Source organism: Cololabis saira, chromosome 6 (genome assembly GCF_033807715.1).
Source record: "Cololabis saira isolate AMF1-May2022 chromosome 6, fColSai1.1, whole genome shotgun sequence".
Taxonomy (NCBI): Eukaryota; Metazoa; Chordata; class Actinopteri; order Beloniformes; family Belonidae; genus Cololabis; species Cololabis saira.
In genome coordinates this window covers 42,530,804-42,539,875 of record NC_084592.1, presented here as the reverse complement: position 1 = coordinate 42,539,875, position 9,072 = coordinate 42,530,804, and the positions used below count along the sequence as shown (strand labels likewise).

Below are 9,072 nucleotides of genomic sequence, written 5' to 3'. Positions count from 1 at the left end.
CAATGACTCCGACACCAGTCTTGTCAAGGCTAATTAGAGGTAAGCATAGTTCATTGGAGCTCAGTTTACCACCAGAATGCTGTGAGTTTATCTCTGTATGCATCATGCACCGCATCAATCTAACTTGTGCTTTGTTTCTGTTTTCTGGCTGCAGAGAGGATCATGTCAGTACACAATGAACACCTGGTGGACAACATGCGAGTCCTCAAGCAGGACCTGTGAAAATACACGCTTTCAGTTCCACTTTCTTGAACATCATGTGTGTGAGACTATTCCATGTTGAGTGACCTCTGCACTCAAGTCTGGACTCAGGAAGTCATTACTCTTGATCAACGCAGGGCAAGTGGCTAATTATTTCATGTTTTTTCATTCCACCATGGATTATTCTTCATATGGACACATGCTGGTTTTTCAAGATCTCAATACTGCTTTGTGAGTACACTGGACAAGTTATTGGATCAGTTCAATCTGTTTTTCACAGAGAATGTGTAAATGCAAAAGCAGTTTCTCAAAGTTTATCAACACAAGGCTATACATGGGTTTACAATGTGCTTTATTTGTTATTTCCTTCGTAATGTACCAAGCCGGTTTTGATTGTAAAATCTATGTCAGCCAACTGTAATGCCTTATGTGTTTTTGCAATGAAATTCTGGCAACCACAGCGGGTGGTAATTTACTGTAAAGTTGAACCATGCAATAAAATATAATATATCATACAGTTGTACTGTTTATCACTGAGATAGACAGTAATTAGGTTTGCAGTGTATATATGTTGTTTTTAAAATAGTTTACTTTACACAAGTTTATATTAGCTGTTATTTTTAAAGCAAATTACCATAAACAGGTTTACAATATGTCTGTTTTTCATAGTAATTTACCGTAAACACAACAGTTCTCAACTATGAAATTTATGGTTGCCTGAAAAGCATACCGTAATGTCATATACATTGTTACTGTATTTTTTTACGGTGAAATTCTGGCAACCACAACTGCCAGTATATTACCGTAAATTACACAAGGGTTAACTGTAAACAGGTTTACAATCGATCTGTTTTTCATAGTAATTTACCGTAAACACAACAGTTCTCAACTATGAAATTTACGGTTGCCTGAAAAGCATACGGTAATGTCATATACATTGTTACCGTATTTTTTACGGTGAAATTCTGGCAACCACAGCTGCCAGTATTTTACTGTAAATTACACAAGGGTTAACTGTAAACAAGTTTACATTATAACTGTTGTTTTTAAAGCAAATAACTGTAAACAAGTTTACAATATATATTTTTTTCATAGTAATTTACTGTAAATAAAACAGTTCTCAACTATGAAATTTACGGTTGCCTGAAAACCGTACCGTAATGTCATATACATTGTTAACGTATTTTTTACGGTGAAATTCTGGCAACCACAGCTGCCAGTATTTTACTGTAAATTTCACAGTTTTTTTTTTACAGTGTACACATATATGCTTCTTTAATATATTTGCATTATACTAAGATGCATTCATTTTCAATGGCTTTTGTCCTTAATGGCTTTTTTCCCCCTTACATTACTTTTACTTTTATACTTTAAGTTGTTTTGAAACCAGTAGTTTTATACTTTTACTTGAGTAAAAAACTTGAGTTGATACTTCAACTTCTACAGGAGTATTTTTAAACTCTAGTATCTATACTTCTACCTGAGTAATGAATGTGAATACTGAAGACACCTCGAACACTGAACACTGACACCGAACACTGTGCAGAATGCAGCTGCCCGTCTTTTAACTAACACTAAAAGACGTGAGCACTTGACTCCGGTCCTCTATTCACTCCATTGGCTTCCCGTCCATTTTAGAATTGATTTTAAACTTTTAATGTTTGTTTTTAAAGCCCTCAATAGCCTTGCCCAATCCCTATTTATCTCGGGCTCTGGAACAAGCTCCCCTGCAACTTACACTCTATCTCTGACCTGGGCCTTTTTAACTACAGGCTTTATTTATTTAGATTTATTTAGAATGGCTTTTAATACCCAGTAGTGTGGTGACACTTTTTACTCTTTATCTTTTATTCTATTTATTTTTTGCTCTGTCTTATGATTGTATGTTGTATTTCTGTAGGTTTTATTCTGTAAAGCACTTTGGCTCACCTAGAGGTGGATGTAAAGGGCTATATAAATAAAGTACATTTACATTTACATTAACAGGAATACGGTGGAAAGTAACTAAACTATTCGGATTCTGTCTAAATGACACGCTGCTGTTAGGAACTACTTTTTTCATTTTCATTTTAATAGTAGTTCTTATTTTTGTTTATTACCCCCGCCCCTTCTTCTGATTGGTTGTCCCTATTTTCTGTAATAACTTTTGAATGGTTTGACATAAAGACTCGTGGGTGGTGTCATCGGACATGGTTTTGAATCCCTTGACCATAATTGGTGTGAATTAGCCCCGCCCCCTCTTCTGATTGGTCAATATTTGATAGTTCCTATTTTCTGCCATAACTTTTGAATGGTTTCACATAAAGAGTCGTGGGTGGTGTCATCGGACTTAGTTTTGAGTCCTTGACCTTAATTGGTGCAAATTGCATGCGCGAGGGCCCGTTCATCTCTGCTTGCAGCTTTAATTGTTCATTATTCTCTCATTTATTTCAATCGTTTTATTATTTTACTTAGGCTCTTATTTTTGTGATTGAAACACCTTTTTTAAACACTCTGGTTTTTCTGTTGTAACAACTTGGCGGGAATGAGGCCGCTACCTCACTATACTTCTGACTTGAATTTTGTTAATTTTCTATATTTAATCAAAGCGAGTTTGTAGAAAGCTTCTAAATCTCAGGCAGGCAGAGGATTGTTAGCAGAGCCAGCGAAGGGCAGAGGTCCAGGGCTGGGGATCGATTCAAATGTCAAGAATCGATTCGATTCCGATTCTTAAGATTCAGAATCGATTATCAGGATTTCATTTGATCCGATTCGATTCCGATATTGATTTGGTTTAGTGTAATTAAAACTGTTTTTTCAGCTGTTGCATGAATTATATGACTAGTTATGCTACATATTAATACTGGTATTCTATTGAGATTCAACAGCAAGTATTGCAGCTAATGATGCTGTAAGGACCAATCAGCTCCCAGAATGCTGATAAAACTGCTTTCAGAAACATCGTGTGGCAGAATTACCAAACAGATCCAGGGAGGAAACAGAGATAGGGCTGGATGAAATCGGTCTTATTTTTGACCACATTCCGTTTTTATTTTTTTCCATTTTCGGTCTATTTCGGTTTTTAATTTTTGAGAATTTGCTTTTCAGAATTTTATGCAAAATTAACCCCAATACAGTCTATAAAGTAATGAAATATAGACAATTTATGCAATTATAACTGAAAACTTTAATGTTTTCATACCTTTAAACATATTTAAAGGCAAAAACATGGCACAAGTTATTCTGGTGTCCAACAAAACTTTATGAGAATCGATTTAGAATCGGAAAATCGATTTTTTCAACAAAAGCCTACAGAGGTCATATCTCAAATTCATGTGGTGACGACAGGATACTGCTCCACTTGTCCGATGGTCGACAACCTGGGCGAGGCATTGGGGGTGAATTAGATCAAATAGATTAGTAATAAAGAGGGAAAGCTTAACATTTAATGTCTGAATCTCTTTTGTGGAAGCTTGTTGTATTTTAGCCGGTGATATCTAGCAGGGATGAAAGTAGCGCTTCATGTATGGACCATCAGATCTCATCACAAGCTCTGAGTCCTGGACTCTGGAGGCTCTGACAAGGAAACCCGTGGAAGAAGAATTACAATCCTTTACTTCTTGAAAAATCCTGTCATCAAAAAGTAAACATTTCTTGATACGAAGATCTGGTGTGAAACATTAAAAGTATAGATCTTGGAAACATGATGTATTAAAGAAAAAGCAGCCTACTGATCTAGCAGCTCCAAAACTTTGATCTTTAATGTTGAAGTTTCAGATCATATTTAAATAAAAACTCCATATTTCGAGGAGCTTTATTTACTAGGAGAAGGATCTTTGTCTCTGTGTTTCTTTAAGAAGCAGCAGATGTTAAATAGGTATAAATGAAGCTGAGATCACAGCCAGGATCACAACGCTGTCCCCGGTCCAGTAAAGCAGTGACTACATTTACATGCAGTCAAAATTCGGGTTATTGCTAATATTCCGGTTACTGAAACATTCAGAATATTCTGTTTACATGGTAATTAATCATTCGGGATATCCCGATCAAACCAGCGACGCGCGGAGAACGTGATGACGCAATTCCCGTCATTTCCGCTTCTTCTTCCTGTATCCAAATTCAAAACAAATGCTGCTTCACGCAACTTTTCTCTCACCTTCTTGTAAATCTGGCTATCCCGCTACTTTCTACCGTCTACAAATGCAGAAATGTTCATATCCTTCATTACATTTATGAAGTGATTAGTCTCCTCCTGGTCTTGCGTTTCTCGGTGTTTATAAGAACTTCCTGGACTCAAAAGACCAGGATTCCTTGTGAACAGAGCATGCGCAGAAAACAAATTCATGTTCCGTTTGATGGGGATATTCCGTTTGGCGTTTACATGACTGAATATTCGGGTTTTAAAAGGAGTAACCCAGAGCAAATTCGGGTTATTCAAAGGGGTTTTTGGTGTTTACATGGCCGTGCAAATTCGGGTTATTGCTAATATTCGGGTTTTAAAAGGTTTATTGATGTATGGAAATGCAGTCAATGTCACATGGCTCAGGTCCAGTCTTCTGCATGATGGTTTGTTTGGAGACTGGATTACTTTTAGAAACACAGCGTTTTATTTGTCCCAGGATCTCATTAATAAATGACGGGGTAGATTTCCATAATCAGTTATGTTTAACGAGACAACTACAAACTCATCCCTCATAAATTAAGGGGATATAACGGATATTGCCTTATATTTTTTTTTCCGGTTCATGGTTATTTCTATCGGTTACCATGATTGATTACCTGGATACATGCACAGTAAACATGTTGGTGTGTGTATTAGTGTAGTTTGTGTGTGTGTTTCATTGTGGTCACAGAGTTTGTAGGATAAAACCACCTCTTTACTTTGCCACTTTGCTTTGTTCTGCTCTTTTTCTTATTTTTTCTTTTTCCACACTAATTTTTATGTACTATTCCATCAACCTGCCCAAGGACTACAGGTGGAAAATAGCAAGTTGCTACAACCTGGCACAATGCATATTCTCTTGTAAAAGATGAATGTCTTATTGTGCACTGTCCCTGCTTTTGAAATAAATAAATAAATTACAAATTAACGACCTCCAAACATTAACCAGTTTAAAATCAAATATATGTCATCACGGGTGTGGTTTTGTTGAGGACCCAAACGCAGGAGAGCAGGAGGCAGGAGTTCGCAAAAAGCAGATTTATTAAGCAAAAACAAGAACCAAAAACGCTGCAGAGCAGGATCAAAAGCGGAACAATTCAATTAAATTTTATTTATATAGCTTCTAATACAACAAAAGTTGTCTCTAGACGCTTTCCAGAGACCCAGAACAAAAAACAGGAATCCAAAAACTAGGCGAGGAGACATGGAGGAAGGAAACAGTACGGACCGACACGGAGCAGGAAAGACCAGACCAGACATACCAGGGGGTAACGAGACACAGGTGCGAACAATCAGGCAGACAGAACACAGGAGGAGCAGAACTGAAAACACAAACTGGGGGAAATGTCAAACTCTGACAATATAAAAACATGATTTTCACAAGGTACAAAGAGGAAGGGGTTTGGCGGCTTTTAGGGGCATGATTCTATTACTATAACGCTATTGGCTGAATGGGTAGATTTGTTTAAATTTATGCTCAGAAATGGGCAGCTAACTATATGTGTATGTATGCATGTGTATATACAGTATATATATATATATATATATATATGTATATGTAGTATGTATATATATATATATATATATATATGTATGTATGTATGTAGTATGTATATATTATGTATATGTATAATATGTAGGTATGTATGGGTGTATGCGTATATATATGTATATATATATATATGTGTGTGTGTGTGTGTGGTGTGCGTACATGGATATAGAGCAGATGCAGTTAATAGAGACAGTATAGTGTAAATTAGTATATTATATAAATATTTATATGGGCATGTGTGTACAAATATATAGAAATATTCAACTATGTTTATGTATGTATAGGTATGTGTTTGAGTATAATTACAGTTAATAATAATAATAATAATAATAATAATAATAATAATAATAATAATAATAATAATAATAATAATAATAATACTGTTATTTAGCAGTGTGAGTACAGTGTGTGAGTATTTATAAATACGGGTTAAATGATTAGTGAATGGGGGTTGGATTAAATAAGTTTACACTTCTTCCTACTCCTTTTTGCACATGTAAATGAAGATATCAAGTGTTAAAGTATGAAATTCTTTGTTTTGTTTTGTTGTTTTGTTTTGTTTTCTTATCTTCTCTTAAATTGTTGTTTTTTACATCTACAAAATAAATCAAATCAAATCAAATCAAATCAAAACCTCATGAACAACAACAGAGGTAGAATCACTGATCCTCCCCTCTCCCCCCGTGTGTGTCTACAATTTCAACATTAAAGTAATTTTAAATGCACAACAACCCAGCACTTGCACTTGTGCCGTATTTGATCAAACTGATTTGCAAACACAGTGGATTTAGCTGAAAACGCTGGTGAATTCAGCGTCAGTTCCAGCATTTCTCCTCTCATAAAACCGAGGCATCACCAGTACTATGCGGAACTATTGCTTTCAGTCTTTATACCTCTCCCTCTCTTTCTTTTTCCATCGCTCTCGCTCTCTTTCCTCTTACCCCCCCACCACCCCTTCATACATCCGCTCTCTTCCCCATTTTCAACCTTCTCCCTCTTCCAACAAGTGCGGAGCCGCCGGTGCGCGCACCCCTCTCCGCTTTTGGGGCTGAGTTATATATATATATATATGTGTGCTGGAATTTCTTCCCCCCCTCCTCCTCATCCATTTTCCGCGTCTGGTCGATGGGGATGACGGAGTGCAGGTGCAGCATCGGCTTGTGCCAGAGCCAGCACTGAGCAGAGCCGGCAGGGACCGGGGAGCGCGGTGCACTAGGACCGGGGAGAGGCGCAACTCCGCCGCGGAGCTTGCGAAAGGAAAACCCCCCCAATTGGATCTGGCATAGATTATATACATACATTTCCTCCCTCCCTTCCATCTCCGCGGGATCGCACAGACAAGTGCGTTTCGGATGGCCAAGCAGCACCCAGGAGACGATTAGTGATCGAGCAACCATTTTCCGTATAAAAAAAAGTGCGATTTTTTTCCGGAGGGGAGCTTGTCCTTTTTTGACAGCTTCACACAAACTGTCACATCATGTTTTCCAGGCTGTAGTAATAAGAAAAGAGAAGGACCGTCTTTCTTTTTTTTTTTTTTTTTATTTCCCAGGCGCACAAAGTCACATCTGCGCAGGGAAGCGCTTGGCGCACTTCTTCTTTCCTCCCCACAGGACAGAAACAGCGTCTCCTTTCCTTTTCCTTTCCTTTTTTCTGGTGTTGGATTTAAACCGGACGGCCGGCTGAATGGGTGACCTCCCCGCAGCCGAAGCGCAGACCATCCCCAGGCTGAGCCCGCTCCATGGACACGTTTTCCCCTGCTCAGAGCCGGAGTTGTGATGTCCACATTCCCCCTGCGCTGACTGACACCCGGCGTCGCAGCGTCTGAATCCGGTTGAAGGTACAGTAGGCCGGTTTTCCTTCTCCTTCTCCTCGGCTCTCCTCTCTCCTCTCCCTGCGCTTTTGCGCAATAACGCACACCAGCCATGCGCCATCTGATAAAGTTTGCGGACCTGCTTTAAAATAATCCCATTCGATTTATTGCAGCGACGCACTGATCCCCAGTGACTCCGGGTTTCTCTCGGACACCCGGAGTCCCTCAGACAAAAAGGCACTGTCTTGATTAGTTAAAAAGGCAAGAAAAGCCCCCGATGAGGGGGAACTTCATCATCCAGCACTACCGTGAGGAAAGCAACAGATAAATAATTAAACAAATATGTGTCGCAATGTGAGAGCAAGTCTTTCTTTTTTTCTTTTTTGGGACTGAATGTCTGTTTTGGTGTTTTCTGCTCAATCATGGAGATTCCGGAGGAGCGATTCTGCAGTGCGGCCAGAGCGGCCGGTGCGTCCAGCGGGCCGCCGGGCTGATGGGGCTCATGGGGCTGATGGGGCTCATGTGGCTCACTCAGGAGTGGGTTTAGATAAAGGTGTGAGCGGACAGGGAGGGGGGCAATAGCTGTCCCTGCAGGCAGTCCACAGTTAGGCTTATTACATGCACAGTCCTGCCTTTTCTACATGCAGCTGGACGCACGGAGGCGACCGTTTAACAGTAAAAACGCACACAAACTTATGCTTTTTATTATTTATTTAAATACCCCCCGCCTTTCTTGTGCTTGTGTCACATGCACACCCACGCACGGTCGTGTGAGCGTCCGTGCATGGTCTGAATAGGCAAAAGTCGTGCACACGCTTCTCCTGCAGCAGCTCGCAGAACAGAGGCGTGTGACGCCGTTTAACCCGGACCGGAGAGTCGGGCTGTTTGCGTGACGAATCCGCGCGGGTTGTGACGGGTGCGCGGGTCTCACGGCGATCCGTCCCCGCGGGGAGGAACAGCCAGGGCTGCCCGCTGGGTGGGACCCGTGCGCGGGCGTGCCGACGCATGACGCAGGAATCTGCGCGAGGGGGAGAGGGTGGCAGTGGTTGGGCTGCTGGTTCGGTTCCCGACCCTTAGTTACTGATGCTTTTCTAACTTGTGATTGCTCATCTGCCATGCAAGTCATGTGTGTGTGTGTGTGTGTGTGTGTGTGTGTGTGTGTGTGTGTGTGTGTGTGTGGTTAGTCAGTGGCTGTTGGACACATCTGGACCCATGCTGTAGTGAAGTCTCTCTCTCTTGCACACTCTTTCCTTCTACATACAGTAGTAGAAGCCATTCAGATTTATTAATTTATTTATCTTTTAGTGTTTGAAATTTGCCAGATGACCCACATCTGTTGGTGCTGACAGAAATGACGTGCCAGATGTG

General features: G+C 40.1%; 1 protein-coding gene across 2 annotated transcripts in view; it reads left to right on the top strand.

Annotated features, from left to right (window-relative positions):
• Nucleotides 1-7,215: 7,215 nt before the first annotated feature.
• il1rapl1a (interleukin 1 receptor accessory protein-like 1a) overlaps nt 7,216-9,072 on the top strand; it is a 458,044-nt gene continuing 456,187 nt past the window's right edge. For both annotated transcript variants that reach the window (XM_061724618.1, XM_061724617.1), the window contains exon 1: nt 7,216-7,731. The gene's annotated coding sequence lies outside the window, so the exon portion shown is untranslated. The remainder of the gene's footprint in view (nt 7,732-9,072) is intronic.